The sequence below is a fragment of the Prionailurus viverrinus genome, chromosome F2, assembly GCF_022837055.1.
Source record: "Prionailurus viverrinus isolate Anna chromosome F2, UM_Priviv_1.0, whole genome shotgun sequence".
Taxonomy (NCBI): domain Eukaryota; kingdom Metazoa; phylum Chordata; class Mammalia; order Carnivora; family Felidae; genus Prionailurus; species Prionailurus viverrinus.
The window spans coordinates 28,735,589-28,754,431 of NC_062578.1; positions in this window are offsets into that span (position 1 = coordinate 28,735,589).

Sequence of the window (18,843 nt, forward strand, 5' to 3'; positions counted from 1 at the left end):
CACTGTGAAGTGAAGCTTGGTGCCATCTTCTGGGTGGGATACCATGAGGCCATCTTCAGAATGGGATTGTTGTATCTGAAGACGCCTCTGACACTTCAAAAAGTCGAACTTCTTTCAGGAAAGCCAAAGAAGATCTGCTATGTAGAGAATTGTGTCTGAAAAAGTTTCTTTCATATCTAGAAGCAACTTACATAAATATTTTTACAAAGTCATTTCTTTAAGAGAGCATATTTTGTTTAAGCTAATGTGTCAGAACAATGCCATTTTGGTATGGCTTTCATTTATTTGAACGTGCAGGGAGTCCAGATTGATCAGGAACTTGATTATATTTCTCCATATATGAAAGAATAACCCTACTGAGAAGGCTTATCTTGGTCAAACATAGGGACAACAGAAGCAATGATTTCCTATTTGCTTTCAAGTGACATTTGTGTGGATGTGGTTGATTGTGGCAAAGAGCTAGGAACCGAGGACTGCCGAGGTCTAATAAAATTCCTCTCTGAACTTGATGCCTCGAAGAGAAAAAATGATGCACTAGACCCAGAGCAGCCACGCACAATAAGAAATGACAACAATAGTACCGACCTAAAGAACTGCCTCCTTCTGCCAGTAAAACCTTCAGGCATTTACATCTTAGTATGAATTTGCCTTCCTTTTAAGCGATGGATGGAGTAAATACGTTTCCCCCACAGTTTCATCTTTTCACACACCACTGTATGTTCTGTAGTAGCTGGTTTCTTTCCATGATCCACAGCCCCTCTGAAAACTATTAGATCACCGGAAGGTTTGATGGGATGGAGCAAGAGGTGAAAGTAGGGATCATTCTGGTTGATTGTGCCTGGCTTTCTGGACAGCAAGCATTGGGGGGGTGGGGGGCAGGGGGGGTGATCGATGGCAAGAGGATCAGGGCTTCAAAACTTCAGGACTGGAAGGCACTTAATGCCCGGTGGGAAGGGGAAGTGAGATTTCAGCAGATGGAGAAGGAGCACAAAAAGGGAATTGGTAACTAGATTTAATTTGCTTTATGGTTTAACCAGATTAGGTCTTGGGTCTGGGCAGCAGTCTCCTACGACAAACCTCTTGGTAGGAAGATTCTTGTGGCCCACAGCACTATTAAGTCAGAAATAGAGATCACTAAACTGCTACTACCATGCATGACTGAGAGAACTATTGCTCAGAAATAATTAAAACACTGAATACTAAATTATAACCACTCCACTTCCTGAGTCTCTAGGCTATCTATACCTCTGGGTGTACACATTTATCTTTTGTTTCCATAGATAGGCCCTATAAAGCCACATTTATTACTGGAAAACTTAGACTCTGTTTCTTGACCAGCAACTACAGAGTAATTTTTTAAGGTGTTTTTATAGTGGTGAAATATACATAACATCATAACATTTGCCACTTTAACTATACTATTTTTAAGTGCACGGTTCACTGGCATTAAGTACATCCGTATTGCACAACCATCCACCATTCATCTCCAGAGCTTTTTCATCCTCCTAAACTGAAACTTGTACCCCTTAAACAATAACTCCTCAGGCGCCTGAGTGGCTCAGTCGGTTAAGCGTCCGACTTCGGCTCAGGTCATGATCTCACGGTCCGTGAGTTCAAGCCCCGCATCGGGCTCTGTGCTGACAGCTCAGAGCCTGGAGCCCATTTCAGATTCTGTGTCTCCCTCTCTCTCTGCCCCTCCCCTGTTCATGCTCTGTCTCTCTCTGTCTCAAAAATAAATAAACATTAAAAAAAAATTAAAAACAAAAACAAACAAACAAAAAAAACAATAATTCTCCCCTTCCCCGGCCTCTGGTAACCATTGTTTTACTTTCTGTCTGTATATATTTTACTATTTTAGGTACCTCTATATGGGGAATAATACAATATTGTCCTTTTGTGTCTGGCTTATTTCACTTGGCATAATGTCTTCAAGTTTTCTCCATGCTGTAGCATGTGTCAGAATTTCATCCCTTTTTAAGGCTGAGTAATATTGTACATATATACCACACGTCGTTTATCCATTTATCCATAGATGGAAGTAAATTATTTTTTAAAAAAAATTAGTGTTTGTTTACTTTTGAGAGAGAGGGAGAGAGAGAGCGTGAGCAGGGGAGACATAAAATCTGAAGCAGTCTCCAGGATCTAAGCTGTCTGCACAGAGTCCGACACAGGCTCAGACTCACAAACCGTGAGATCATGAAGTCAGACACTTAACCGACTGAGCCACCCAGGCGCCCCAGAAGTAAATTACCTTCCAACAGGCACATCAGTACTTACACATAAAATGATACTGTCTTTCAGAATACAGCACTTGGAAAATAACATACTTACTCGGAAATAACTTGTACTATGGGCTGAACTGTGTTTCCTCAAAATTCATATGTTGAAACTCTGACTCCAAGTACCTTGCAGTGTGACTGCATTTGGAGATAGAGCTTGTAATGTGGTGATTGAGTTAAGGTGAGGCTGTTAGGGTGGGCCCTAACCTAATCTGACTGCTGTCCTGAGAAGAATAAGAAACTTGGACACAGAGACACCAAGGATGCCTCTTACCAGGGATGCACGTGCCAACAAAAGCCATGTGAGGGCACAGTGAGAAGATGACCATCCACAGGCCAAGGAACGGGTCTCAGGAGAGAGCACCTCTGCCAACATGTTGATCTTGGACTTCTGGCCTCCAGAATTATGAGAAAATACATTTCTGCTGGTTAAGCTCCCTGGTCTATGATATTTTGTTATGACGGCCTTAGCAAACTAATACAACTTGCTACAAAAAAACATTTTGGGTGCTTTTGTGAAATGGCCTCAGCATCAGTTTAAGGCCATCACCAAACCAGCCTCATTACTTTATGGTCACAAACAATATTACTCTCTTTGATTGCTGGGTTTTTCTTTTTCTTCTTCTTCATCATTCTTGGCTTTAAATGGTTTTTTGATTCTTTAACAAAAAATTAAATCCTCTCTTAGAGGATAAAATGCCTTCCACTAAGGATATTCAAATGAATGGTCTGCCAACTTTCAAGAAATTCCCAAAGGAAACTGCTTTGAGCAACTGGAATAATCATTTTGTCTACCATGGAAACTTTCATCAAAGGATATACCATTCATTAAGATACGTATGCTATGTTTGCTAAGGAATCCATCACTTGACTTTATATTCCTGTGTCTTCTATCTAAGTATGAATGTGCATTTGGAACTTGTCTCACACTTTTCCTCCGAGAGCTCAAGCTCTTCAAAGAGTTCCATGACCTGACTCTTAAACCAAAGCTTCAGATCTTTCTGTTTCCTTAATCCGTAGCTTTGATACTTTGGTCAAAAGGATCAGCTCTCAATGGGTCTCAGTTCACGGACAAGCTCCAGTGCAGCCTCTCTCTCCTGCCTCAGAAGAAACAAGTAAAGGTGGCGGTCATGATGAAAACACCCAATGATAAGGAGAAGAGAGCAAGTCCTAGGAAACTAGGCTTTTGTGTTTTGAGGGAAAATAACTGAATTGGAATTGGAGACCTTGAGCCATTATATGCACCTAGCTTGGTGGAGACTCAACATTTGTCAGGCACTTTCCAAAAGCTTTCAATTACATTATCTTATAATGTTATTTTACCAGGAAAGAGGAGGATAGAATAGGAAGCAGGGTCACTGTCATTCTTGTATCAATCTCGAACTTTACTGAGGGTCCTTGTCTGCAAACATCAAAATGAAAAATTTTCAAAAATGATGAATCACTTATTTTTCTAAAAAACAAAGTCTTATTTCTTGCTGGGCTGAGCTTCTTGAGGATAGGGTCTGTGCCTTTGTCATCTTTACATAGTTAGCACAGCATCAGGCACATAGCGGCACTCCATACATGTTGAATGAATGCCCAGTAGCCCTTTGGTAAGTCTGCAGTTTCTGCAATTCCAAAGTCCACTATCCTCTGTTGTGGTCCTCATTGTGTCTAATTCCCACCTGATGGTCTCTCATTCTGTCATCTTCCTGTTGAAGCCCAAATTTATAGTGAAACTATGCTCATGGCCAGAATAGATTTTACCTTCGTCATAACCCTGATTTGAACTTGTAAGCTCAGTTAGGGCTATGAAAAGTAAATGGATGCTACATCATCCTGAGTCTGGGTCAGGTGAAAATGGACTTGGACATGGACTGAAGTTCTGCCGTCTTCTTGCTGACCATCTCTTTGGCAGCTGAAGAACTCTGTCATGGCCAAAAGAATCCAGCCATTGCCCTTTGTAGCAATGTGAATGGAACTGGAGAGTGTGATGCTAAGTGAAATAAGCCATACAGAGAAAGACAGATACCATATGTTTTCACTCTTATGTGGATCCTGAGAAACTTAACAGAAACCCATGGGGGAGGGGAAGGAAAAAAAATGAGGTTAGAGTGGGAGAGAGCCAAAGCATAAGAGACTCTTAAAAACTGAGAACAAACTGAGGGTTGATGGAGGGGTGGGAGGGAGGGAAGGGTAGGTGATGGGCATTGAAGAGGGCATCTTTTGGGATGAGAACTGGGTGTTGTATGGAAAACAATTTGACAATAAATTTCATATATTAAAAAAAAAAAGAATCCAGCCATTGTAGCTTCCTTAATTTTTGAAGTCAAAGGGCCTTAAGGTACTCCTTCAGACTTCAGGTGGTTAATGAAATTAGATTAATGCAAGAAAACTCTTTTGGCTCAGAAAAAGAATCCTATTTCATGATGACAATTCTCTTCGTCAGAAAGAGACAACCCAACTAAAACACCCATTAAAAGACCTACCTATGTCTTCCACCATCTTGGAGCTCCATGGCTGGTATGAAATTGAAAGAACTCATCAAACTGTTACCCCAAAACATGCCATATGCAAAATGATTGTATGTGGACAGACCCTACGAAAGATACTCTCAATATAGGGAAACAAATTTGAGTTCCTTAAATTTAGGAATGAGCCCTCATTCTTCCAGCAGACCACCGTGCAGGCGAGTAGGTGGGGGTGGTCCTTTGTGAACACCAAAGCCCTAAGGAACTTCTTAACTGTGCCCAAACTTGGCAATCATGCCTATTGTGAATGAGCTTTCTTTTCCAAGGACCAAGGAATGCAATATGAAAAATTTACCTTTTTTTCTTCAGGAGCTATTTTATTCCTCATTAATGGCAAGAGAATGGGCTTATGAGGGCCCCTGACATGTAAACGTCTAATTAGGAAACTTTCAAACCTGACATCATCTAAAATGCTCACATTTTCTTTCTTTAAGAAAAGAAAAAAAGAATTTAGCATTATACTGCTAAAGAAATCCTCCAATAAAACAAGCTTCTTATTTGTACATTCCACTTGAGCCAGGGTGAGCTGGTTGCTCTCATCTATTAAGTTAAATGTTCACATTCTCATTCAGCACAGTCCTGGGAGCATATGGTAGTTATTCACACTGTCACTGTTTTTGCTTGGGCTTCCCCAAAGGAAGGATTGACACCAGGGCTGCGTGCAGAAAGACATTTTGGTGATTGTAGGGAGGGGAAGAGAGATCAGAGCAGGACAGGAAAGGAGGGAAACATGCTGTTCTGGGAAGCAGGATCTTGATCTTTCCAGGGATCACCTGAGAAGCCCACTTAATGCTTTCCAGAATTGTCCTCTTGAAAGATAGGAAGTGAGTTCATGTATGCATTGGCTCCCATCTTACTGGTCAACGTTATCCTCAGGAGTTAACTTCCTGATCTGTGCAGATGCTTGGACCAAGCCAACCCTCATCGGTATCTGTGGTGCCCCAGGGTAGAGAGCAATAATATGTGATCTGTTATCTACTGCTGCATAATAGATAACCCCTAGTGGCTTAAAACCCCAAACTATTATTATTTCACAGTTTCTGCAAATCAGGGACACGGGAGCAGCTGAGTAATTCTAGCTCAGGGTCACTTATGATGTTGTAGTCAAGAGGTCAACCTGGGCTCTGTCATCTGACGGCTTGACTGGGGCTAGAAGACCTGCTTCCCAGATGTCTCATTCACATGGCCAATGGCAGGACATCACAGTCCTTTGCTGGCTGTTCTCAGTAGGCTTTATTTACTCATGACATGGGCCTTTCCATACAGCTGCCTGTGTGTCTTTACAGCACGGCAGCCAGCTTTTCCCAGAACGAGTGATCCAAGAGAGAACAAGCAGAAGCCACAATGTCTTTTATGATCTAGCCAATAGTATCTATACTATGGGTCACACAGACCAATCTTGACACAATGTGGGAAGGGACTATATAAGAATGGGAATACAAGAAAGGAGAGATGACTGGGGGCTATGATATAGGCTGGCTATCACATATGGGTATGTGCTCAAGAGGCACTGTCAGCACAAAATGTGCCAAAACCTGTACAGAACCATCTATGCTAACATCAGCTAAAATAATACATGAGGCCATGAAGATGTAAGCCATGGTAACCCAGATGGCTGTTTGAGCTATGCCTACTTGGTGCTTTTTACCACTCGTACCCAGTCATTGCCTTGTCTCCTCAAGTTCAACCCAGGAAGATGTTCAATTAAATGAGGATCTCAGAAAATACTGATGGGAAAAGCTAATCTAGAGTTCTAAAACACAAGCACACTAGATGATCTGAAAGTGGTATACATCTTGGATTGATTAAATCATTTAGAAAGTTTATTTCTTGGTTTTCTTTCACCCCCAAGCCACAACAGACAGGCTACAGAAGTCAACACATGACTGTGTGCCTTTTAACAGGGGAACAGAACCGATCAGATGCTCCAGTTTTATGGAACAGGACAAGACACAGCCTTAAGTGAAACAAATCTGTGTTAAACACAAATGTCAATCAAATGCATTCATCACAAGAAGATTCATTTTTGGTTTAAGTGCAGTTAATATTACAACAGGCTTCTTCTGACTATAAGGGATGACGAACACATGCCCCAAAGTCATGATTTATTAAAACATATGTAACAAAGTCATTTGCATGGAAATAGAAAAAAGTACGTCCAACCATAGAATAGGCTAAAAAACCTTAGGTTGCAAGGACAACTAATCACCCATCCAACATCCATACTCCCCTTTTTCCTTATTAACAGAAACCAATGTTGATGACCAACTTAAAAAATACTTTTCCTCTTCTCTGGCAACTTGGCATGACACTGTTCTGGCCAATAAAATTCATGCGAACTCTGCTGACATGTTCCAAGCTTTTAGTTTCCTGATGCACACATTAGCCCTGTCCCTACCTGTAAAATTGAGATAGTGACTGACCCTGGAGCCCAAGCAGCCACCTTGTAGTCATGAGGGAATGGCCGAGAAAATCACAGAGACCTTGAGCCACCAATAGCCAGCCGCTGGTTAGCTTTGTACTTGTGTGAGATAAACCCCAGTGGCTTTAGCCACTGTTGTTGTCTTTTCTCTTACTTGCAGTTGAACTCAATCCCTAATGAATAGAGCTCACACAAATATTTTTAGATCGTCTCTAACCAAGTGACAGTTATTGTGCGGATGGTTAAATTTTTGAATTTTTCATTGTCTTCAAAGAAGCAGTTTCAAAGTTGTCAGATTTGCAAAAAGCATCATTGTTGACGTAGCCCGATGGTCCTGACACCTCTTCATATTAGCATTTTCTTCAGTCCTTGCAACTGGACAAGTGCTCACACACTGCTGGGTCATCACATATGACTTTGCTTTTATCTAGATGTCCACCCCCTCTCCCTGTCCCATATTCCCCCTCTTCCTTTCCCCTGATTGCTCTATTTCCCCTGATTGCTCTAATCTAAACTGAGTTACCAACTTACATTCCCTTGCAAACTGAGCTTTTTTTTTTCTGGAACTTACCAAATTTCTGCTTGTATGTTTATTTTTGAGAGTATGTATACAATATGTTTCCCCAGTGAAGTGTAAGCTCAGAGATACCAGGGCTGTATTGGCTGTGTTCACCCCTGTACTCATCCCCAGAAAGTGCTAGAAGGAATGTTATGTCCACAGTGTCTTTCAAGGAGCCCCTCGGGCCAAGTGGAGTGCTCCAAGGATTTACAGAATTTAGACATTATCAGAGATGATCCCCATACTGGATTATGCTAATTTAAACATTTAAGCTTTTCTACTTGTTCCTCATTTTTTATTCTAACTGAAAGCCTCTAGGGAGCAGGAATGTGTCCAGGAAAGGCAACCCCCACCCCCCACCCCCCCATGGTTCAAGGGAACTTTCACACTGGCAAGCCAGTCAACAGAGTTTCCAGAATGACAGGCTAGGTTCTAATCCTTCTTAGTCACCTTAACTGGAGGAAAATACTAAGTGTCCAGAGTTAGAGGCGAGAACCTCTTAATGCCTTTTTTTTTTTTCTTCTTTTTTTAAGGGCTGCATTTCGAAGAGGTAAATACAGGCTGGAAAATATCTGTTTACACTCTGGTGGCAAAGCAGGCATCTGGAGAGCATTTAACTATGGTGATACTTTGCTCCCAAGTAAAGGCTCTGTTTGTTACAATATGACACAGAGTTATTTGGCTTTTCAGAAAGGCGCCATTCTCCTTCTGAGTTCTATACAAAACGGAAGGCAAGATTTCAAGATAAGCTATTTTGAGAAGATTAAAAACATGGGCAAACAGAAGTGAAAAGACCAGGACCAACTGGAAAGAAATCCAACAAGTCCTAAGAAAAACTGAAAATGTAATACCTGCCTGTAAAATGTATTACCGTTTGCTGCTGATTCTATTTGTTTCCTTTAAGCATTTATTACAATGGAAATGCCTGTAGTGAGCCCTGCCTACCCGGAAAGCTAGTTAAGCCAGACTGTCTGGGGCTTGGAAGACATGGAGGCAGGAAGTGGGATAAGAGAGGCGGGGAGGTAGCGAGAGGCTGGCTGGAGGCTGCACTTCAGGCACAGGCTACCCTGTGGGATTCTGCAGTCTCTGCAACATTAGGTCAGCCAGAGACAAGGGTTCTGGAATAGCTGGGTGCTTGTATATCCAGATTACTCGGGTCCCGAAGGAATCATGCAGAAGGGTTTCAATTGCACAAATAAATCCTGACTCAGCGGTGATTTCATTGAAAGTAGAATTTTTTATAAGTCACTTATTTTCTCCTGGAATTATGATATAAATCCTTAAAAATTAATATTGTAAATTACTACCTAAAACTAATATAAAAGAAGACTAAGAAGGGGATACCAACAAACTTAACAATCCTTTAGTCATTATTTGAGAGATACCCGCTTTGAGGGGGATGTATGACACAGATATTCCTGGTTTTTAATGTAACCTCAAAACACTAAAAGTATTGTGAGAAAATGTCATTTTAAAAATTCATAATACTTTTCCATGCCTTTTAGACAAGATTTTGAAAGGTTATTGTGGTAAGTTATCTACCACAGAGGTAACCCATCATAAGAACTGACCAGAAAACATCAGAAACATGGAATTAGTAAACCTAAGATAGAGAATTACATACTTTTGTCCTTTCGTATCACTATAAAAAGGGTAATAGGTTTAGATCCAGAAAGGAGGAGTTCCCTTCTCCAGAGACAGAAATTATTATCTCTGAATGTTATTCTACTGGGGGAAAAAATTTTTTTTTAACATGCTGGGGTCAGAATATCCATCTGGAAGCGATGACTTCTAGTTAAAGTCACTTTCAAGTCCACAAAGACAAGGTGCACTGGTGCCCTCTCATCTATTCCTTGGGGAATGAGTCTCATAAAGCTGAAGTGGAGTCAGAGAAAGGAGTAACTTCCAGCATGCAGCTTACATTGGTGCTAATAAAGTACACACGACTGTTGAAAAATGTTTCTTAATCATCGTTGCTGTTTTAACTATAACTTTCAGTGGACACAGCACAGAGCAGTTCTGCTTATGTGTTCTGAAGTCCTAATAAGGAACTAAGTGAAAAAATCCCTAGAACTTTCCCATGAGAGCATATAGAAGAGGGCTGTCTGATGTTAGATGTTTGAGTCTAGCTGGGCGTCTCTCATAGCTTCCATTGCCTGTGTTTTCATCCTTAGGTAAATGGAAGTATTTCACCTGTTACGTCACAGTTTAGTCTGTGAAGCGTGGGCTAGAAGAAACAGATGGAATTGATGGAAGTTTTACCGTGTGGACAATGTGATTATTCACTGTGTTTGAGTGACACTGTTTTGTGTGTATACATGGAGAAAAGTTTAACAAGCCATCATTTGCTATGAGTACAGGGGCATGTGAGTGGTTCTCAAACCCAAGAGCAGAGATTATCTCTTTGTGAGGACAGATTTGATTAAGAGGCACCCCTTGTCCACTTTTTGTGGTATTGGACGGGGAGCCAAATGTTTAGCTTCAGTGTAACCATCTTTCCAGCATCCTTGAGCAAAAAGCTGCCTGTCAACACTTGGGTAAACATATCTAGGAGGGATGGAAGGAAAAGAGCTCAGAGGCAGGAAAGCAGTGTGCACTGAGTCTTTAAGGCCTGCATGCATTCATGAAAGAACCAGAAGGCTAAAATAAGGAAAAAGGAATTCTGTGCCTTCCCCTTTTCAGTCTCCTCAAACTGACCACAATCTTTAGACTCAAGAAATTCTTTCCTGGCTGCAGGGAATACAGTGAACACTCCAATGTTTGTGCCAACAGAGAAATAAAAAAATCACAGTTAACATAAAGTAATGAGACGTCCCTTCAGGTCACACACACAGTCACCTCCTATTCCTGCCCTGTAGGTCAGCAAAATGCTAAACATGGAGACGCATACCCAGTGACCAGCTTTTTGCTATAAAATTACCTGGAGATATGAACCAAACTCAGATGCATACTTGAAATCCGGATGCATGAAATCTGTTCATGTGGCATGATCTTTTAATTTTTGTTCAAAGCTCTAAAACAAAGTGATTTACTCAGAAATCATGGGGTGGCAGTACAGGTGAGGAGTTGGTGTGACGACCGGAAGAAAGGAAGAGTGAAACAGAAGGTCATCTGGGAGATCTGAGCCATCTCACGGCTAAAAATGTCTGCTTTCTACCTTGACGAGCAGACTTTGTAGAACAATTCATCTTTCTCTTACTGATGGAAAATCTTGTACAATTAAGGCCACTGAATCAAGCAAAGTACTTTCAACAAATATTGATGAATATTTTCTATGTGTTTGACACTGTGTTGGGCACAGCAGATACAAAAACAAGTAAAAAGCAATTCCTTTCCTGGAGATATTTACAACCGATTAGGAAAGTATAAATGACCCTCTAACAGATAAATCTACAGAGTACTAATTTACAGAGTACTAACTGGCCTCAAAGCAGAAATACTCAATGAATCCAACCCTCCTTTCATCCACTTTTTTTATTTAGACACATAAGGCCTAGGAAGATGTATTAGAACATTCTTAAAATTGATTTTAAAAATAGTCTGTTTCCTTTTTTGTTTTCTCTTTCTAAAGCCTTTCATTTCAGCGATAGACCGAAAACAACTTTTAACATCTAAAACACAGCCGTGGTTCTGAAAATAATGGAGAAAAGGCTCTGAAAGAGAGGGGTCCCTGGGTGGTCCAGTCAGGTAAGCGTCCGACTTCAGGTCAGGTCATGATCTCATGGTTCATGGGTTCAAGCCCCACGACAGGCCGTGTGCTGACAGCTCAGAGCCTGGAGCCTGCTTTGGATTCTGTGTCTCCCTCTCTCTCTCTGCCCCTCCCACATTCGTGCTCTGTATGTCTGTCTCTCTCTCTCTCTCTCTCTCTCTCAAAGATAAAATAAACATTAAAAAAATTTTTTTAAAGACTCCAAAATAGAAAATAGCTATCACAAAATTTGTGCACATTTCTACAATTCTACACAATTACTCTCAATACTATTAAGTGAGACACTGAAAAGCACACACAGACACCAATAAAAGTGGCAGCTGACAGCAGGGAAAGGAGGTGGCAAAAATGTTTAAAGCAAACAGAACAACAACAACAACAAAAAAGAATAGTTGTTGAGAGTCAGTTAGTATATAACCAAAAATTGGATTAACACAGATTAAGAGTCCCAAGGGGGGGTACTAGAAGCAGGGACATTGACCTAAGTAAAAAATATCAGCCGATAGCAAAGGGAGGTGATAGGTAACAAGCTAAAAAAACAATTTAAAGAGCTCCAAGTTCTGGGGCCATTTGGTAGGAGCAACAGCTCTAACCCACCTTAAAAATCCCTAGGAAATCACATCATTATGAAATTGTTTTCCATAATGGTAGCCCTGAGTCATCAAGGAAAGCTTTAAATCCTGTTCAGTATTCTCTGTTTTAAAAAGCAGGAAATGTTTTGGGGACAGGCAACTGAGTAATACATTTTAGAGCTTTATAGGCAAGATCTGGCCGGGTAGACATTTACATATTCCCTGGCAGCTGAAATCTCTCTGATTATTCAAGAGTTTACAATGTTTCTGATTAATAAAATTTTTAAAGAATTTTGTCTGGTAAATATCGATTGTGTTATATCATTAGAAAAATAGTAATTATATTTTCCATATATCCCTATAATTATTTGCAAATACTAAACTTGGCCTACACTGGGGAAAGCGTTTTGTGTAAAATTTTTATAGATGGAGAGATGCTAGGGAGAAAACTGATATCAGTAGCAGGAACTGGACCTGATAAGGATCACAAGATCTTGGACTGGTGGCAGATATCATGATTAAATGTGCCTTTAGGGAGTGGGAGGCAGTGCGATAGGATGGAGTGAGTGAGTTTTGCATGTGGGAGGGATGTAAATGGTCAGGACCAAGAGGACGACTGTGATAGACTGAATTACTCATCTCATCTCTTCACTGGCCTGTAGTAGAACCCTTGCTATAATCTCAGGATGGATAGATAAGGTGTAGTACCCTTGCCATTGGGAAACTCATTGTTTCTTTAGTGGATGTAGGTTGAAGATATAAGTAAATTCAGGAAAGGTTTAGATCAATCTATGACGGTAAATCCAGATTTGCATGTTAAAGAAAACCAGAGAGTTTGAAATGAATCCTCAAACTTCTGAGGCCAACATTAATGGGATACTATGAGACTTTGAAACCACAGGCTGGTTAGACCATTGGGCTGACCCAGTATTGCATTTCCTACATTCATATCATTTGGTTTTTAAAAATAAATACGCATTTTAGTATGAATTCCTAAGGGAAACATGCAGTTTATTTGAAGACTGTAACTTTCTCCCCCTGTTTCTTTTAAACTAATTACAAAGAAGTCAGGGATGTTCTGAGCCAAAGGAGGTAGGAAACTCTACGAACAAATGTGACTTATTTTACATTCTCACACCTGCGTTCTACATGCGGGAAGTGCAAAAATGGATTTTAAGGTCCCAGGTAAGGAACTGTATGGATCCTGAAATCACCCTGCAGACAGATGAAATCTTTAGAAACCAAAAAGTGGCTCAGATTACTAGCAGTTGCTTCACAAAATTGCCTGCTTGAAAAAACAATCCAACTCTTTTACCATACTCTATAAGTCTCAAATCATTATGGTTTGGAAAAAATGCACATGAGACTGTGATAGCAATAATTACTTCAGATGAATGAATAAAAGAAAGCAAGATACTGTGTTTTTTTCCAGGCAACATTTACATGCAAAATCTTTCATTTTAGATGCAGTAAATACCACAGAAGCCAGTAGATAAAGATGATGTCCCAACTCTCAAAACCATACCAAAAGGAGTGGGAATGCAACTCAGGCAGGCAGCTGAGACCAGGACTGTGGGTAAATGCTGCAAGCTTCTTGCTCACAAGTAATGGTATGTCTGAGTTATGTTCTGCGTAACTATCTTTTAGACGTATTTAGTGATGCCCAATATACTAGTGAATTTCCAAACATAACCACAAAATGGATGACAATTTAGGATGGTTCCATGCTTGAAATTTTGTTTTTTTAAAAATTCTGGTCCATTAGTCACTTCTATCTTCGTTAACATCTTTCCCTTTCCCGTTCACCTTCTGGTGCAGGTGTTAACGAACTTTGAAATGACCGATGGACCAGAAAAGGTCTTGGAAAATCTATCAAATGGATATTATAATCAGCCTCCATATAATCTAACTTAAATGTTACTTGACAGGTGTGGAGGAGGAACTAGAAAAACCAGAAAAGACATTCCACAAATGGCAAAAAGGAGAATGATCACAAAGTTCGATCCTCTGGTAAACCAGAAATTCAAGTCTTACTCGTGTGAGGTGAGTTAACTTTACAGTGGGTATCTTCCAAATAATTCTCTAAGCCTGCCTCGGGAGGTAGGAAGTAACCTGTCATGGATGTTTACAGGGTGGACTGGATGACCACTTGAGAAAAGGCTGTAATGTGCAAACAAGACTCGATAGTTTCCATGGTTCTTGAGGGAAGCAGACACAGAGCTCACCTGTAACAAAGAGCTTTAGCTACTCAGATGAGGCTTTGCTCATCCATATAGGACCCTAGGGGTATATTCTGGCTTTGTTTCTGCCTCAAGCCAGAGACCAGCTTCTGCTTTCACTAGTGTTCCCTCAAACATATCTAGACCGCTCCAAGTCAAGGCCCAGGAAAATGAGTCCCAGAGAAGAGTGAGGCTTTCTCTCTCCCCTCAATAAGGGCCTGTTTGTCGGGTTGATTTCCTATACCAACGCCATCTCCCTCCAGATGAAAGATAGGGCCTGTCCTAGGGCCTGACAGGATTTATTTGCATATTGGGACAAAACACTATAATCTTCACCTCTATTGCAGAGGCATGGGGTCATTATCTTATGTCCTCCCAACCCTATGGCCTCACCCAGAGACTTGCCTGTGGTGTCTTGCCTCCACCTTCCACAAAATCTCTGTGCAGTCAGTTCACGTTAGCATGAGCAAATGTGCCAAATCACCACGTGTTCCGCACACTGTTTCTATTTGCTGTCACCTTTCTCCCTAGCATCTCTCCATCTATATAAATTCTACACAAGATGCTTTCCCTAGCACAGGCCAGGTTTAGTATTTAAAATTAATTTCAGGGATATACAGAAAATATAATCTACTATGTTTCTAAAGATGTACCACCGTCAATATTTATTAGAGAAAATTCCTTTACATTTATTGATCAGAAACATAAACTCTTGATTAATCAGAGGTTTCAGCTGCTAGGGAATATGTAAATATCTACACAACCGAATCTTGCCTTAAAGTCTATACAATCTTGCTCCCTTTCCCTTTATCCCTCACCAGCCTTTCCCTCAGAGTTGCCCTTCCTACTGTTAGCGTCTGCTTCCCAGATGACCTGACCTGACACTAACACCGTGAGTGAGTTGTTCTGGTCATTTGTTTGGCATGACTAGTTGACTTGTAAAAAAAGAGTATTGACTTGATTCAAATACTTGCTTTACTTTAATAATATTAAAGGAACAAAGATGGTTCACTGGAAACGGATTTTCTCAGATCTCTCCACCTGGGTGATTTTAAATAGGTGACTGGTGTTTAGGGGGACTGATTCTCCAGATTCAGACCCTGGTGGATTTAATCAAACCACCTTAATTTAAAACACCCTGGTGTTTTAATCAAGGCTGCAAATAGAGGACAGTCTATAGAAAGAAGTGAAGCAAGAAAGACTATTACATGGAGCACAGGAAACCAGGCACGGTATAGGCTCCCAATAGGACTGCAGGGACAAAGCATGGGACAGATGTGTAGGCTGGGAAATCAATGCCTGACAAGATATCACACTTCTCATATATGCCTGGTGGATCAGCTTCCTGGGGCTTCCGTAATATATTACCACAAATTGGGTGGCTAAAACAACAAGAATTCAATGTCACATTTCGGAAGGCCAGAAGTCTGAAATCAAGGTGTCATTGGGTGGTTTTCTTCTTGGGACCTCAGAGGGAGAATCTGTTCCATACCTTTCTCATTTCTAGTGCTTGCCAAGCAATTCTTGGCATTCCTTAGTTTGTGGCAGTGTAACTACAATCTTTGCCTCAGTTGTCACATGACATTCCCCCTGTGTTTCTGTGTCTCTGTATCCAAATTTGCCTATTCTTGTAAGGACGATGTCGTATTGCATTTAGGATCCACTTTAATCCAGAATGACCTCATCTTAACTTGATTAGATGTCCAAACGATTTCAAAAAAGGTCATCTTTGCAGGTTCTGAGTGAACATGAATGGGGGGGCACTATTCAACCCAGTATAACTGAGAACTTGAATGATTAAAAACTAGCCTTTGGATTGGTGTCATAAGAGATGAATAGGCACTTTCTGGTGATGAGCCTTTGAATATTGGAACGTAGTGTTTGGTTGTGGGATCTGAAACATCTGAGGGTATAGATTCTGTCTTCTCTCCTGACCACACCTCCTCTACAACTGAGATGACACTCGTCTTGCCTTCCACATCTTCAGAGTATGCTGAAATTGTCTGGTCTGGTGCACTGATGTATATGCATTTGCCTTCCTCCTTCAAACCCCACCCTGCCCGCCCCCACCACACACATACACCTTCATCCTTCCCATAAAGAAAGATAACAGAATCAGGGCCCCTGGGTGGCTCGGTTGGTTAAGCAGCCAACTCTTGGTTTCAGTTCAGGTCATGATCTTGTGGTTCATGAGTTCAAGCCCCGCATCAGTCTCAGCGCTGATAGTGCGGAGCCTGCTTGGGATTCTCTCTCTCCCTCTCTTTCTGCCCCTCTCTGCTTGTGCTCTCTTTCAAAATAAATAAACTTTAAAAAATAATATGGACAACTGAATCTAAACACTAAACTGCCGGACTTATGTTGGGGTTGGAGGGTCACTCTGGGTGGAGGCAGGCAGCCATATCATTGAAGTAGAGTGAATGGAGTGAAAAAAGGAATCTAGGTTATTTCTCAGACAGCTTTTACCCAGTCTCCCTTATTTTGTCTTCCCTCTTCCCCCAATTCATTCCCAGATCCAGAAGTAGCCAGTATCGCCACTTACTGAACATCCTGAGGATTCTGCAGTAAATCAGGTGGGTTCCCTACTTTCCCCACTGCCAGCTCAGAATCTGTTCTGCTAAGTCAATGTCTATTCATCCACTTCCCAGACTGCAAAGTTTTATTGCTGATTCCTCTCTTCCTGCTTTTCTCCTACTTGAGTTTTTTGTGTGTGTGAGGTGTTTGTGCATCTATCCATCCACCACTCATCCATCCATCCATCCATCCATCCATCTCTATTAGAGTTTTAGTGAGGCTTTGGAGGGAGTAATGTTAGGCGTGTACATTAGTCTGGTACGTTAATCTGCAACTCCAGATTTAAAACAATACCAATCACTATGATAGTGAGGTTTCTCCTGTAATATTGAACTTCTTGGTATAGACATGAAGTAGGTAGACAGATTTCATTAGGGTTGGAGTTTTGCCAACTAAAAAAAGGAGGGTTTGAGATGACGGGACTTAAGAAAATTTGACTTGCAAGGAAATAATTATTTGATGCACCCTGAACTTTCAACCTGGGTAAGGAGGGTAGTGTGAACACTAAGGAGGTGATAAGAGTGAAAAATTGAAAGTCAATGGACTGGAGCCCCCCAAATTTTGAGAAAGTGTTCTGTTGGGCATACAAAGTGAGGGAGCAGGAAGGTCAGAGAGTAGAAGGATCTCAGATTTCAGATCTGGCATTTTTGGAGGTGGTGATTATTGGGTGTGGCCCAGTTGGGGGTGGATGTGGTATTTTCCAAAGATGAGCACAACCATCTCTCTCATCCCACGTGACCTCCTACGGTGTGAGGCTGCCACACTGCCATCAAGAGGTGGAGGCTCCTTCCTCTCCTCTTGAATTTGGGCTGGCCTACTAACTCGTTTATGACCCAGCGAGTGAAGTGAAGAGGCATGGCTTCCCAGGCTAAGTAGAAAAGGCCATGTAGTTTCTCTCTGGCTGTCTTGGAATGCTCTGGGGAACACCAGCCACCATGCAAGCAGTCGAACTCCCCTGACACATATCATGCTAGAGGGGCCACATATAGGTGCTCTGGTCACGGTCTAGCCAAACCTAACCTTTCTGCCACCCTTGCCAAAATACCAAATGAGTGAGTGAAACTGTCTGGACCCTCCTAGACCAACCAGCTAGGTGCCTCTGAAGGACTTCGGTGGTGCCACAAGGAACCCAGTGGGAGTGCCTAGATTCTTGAGCTACACAGTTTGGGAAGTATGACAGAGTGTCTGTGATGTGTACATTTCCATCTTCTGTCCAGACCTCTCGCATGAACTTCAGACCCATAGAGCCAGCTGCCTCCGAACATCGTCACTTGGGTGGCTAATAGGCACCTCAAATTTAACATATTCTAAATTGGGTTCTCGATAGTCCCCTCAAACCGGCTTTTCCCTATCCTGGTTATCGGCAAATCCATTCTTCTGGCTGCCCAGGCCAAACACCCTGCTGTCGTCCCTCACCACCCTCTTTATCTCATACTCCATATCCAATGTTATGTAATACCACTGTCTGTACCTTCAAAATATATCCAGATTGCAACCACTTTTCGGACCAGCATTGCTACCGCACTCCTCCAAGCTGCCATCACCTTTCATCTGGATTACCCACTAACTCTCTCCTCAGAGGTCTTGCTTTGCTGTTAACCTTCAGTCTACTCAGAAGGATCCTTCTACAATGTCACAGCATATTCCTCCTCCACTCAGACTCCTCAAAGGCCTCCATCTCAGAGTAAATAAAGGCCAAAGTCCATACCGGGACCTACAAGGCCTCTCCTACTTCCCACTCCCTAGGTTTATCTTTTATTCCTCTCTTAGCTGTAATGGCTTCCTCCCTGTTCCTTAAACTGGACAGGCACAGTCCTGCCTCAGGGCCTTTGCCCTAGCTATTCTTTCTCAGGGGCCCACGTGCTAGCTCCCTCGTTTCCTTCAGATATTATTCAAAAGTGAATTCCTAGATGGGGTGCCTGGGTGGGTCAGTCGGTTAAGCGTCTGAATTCAGTTCAGGTCGTGATCTCATGGTTCGTGAGTTTGAGCCCCACATCGG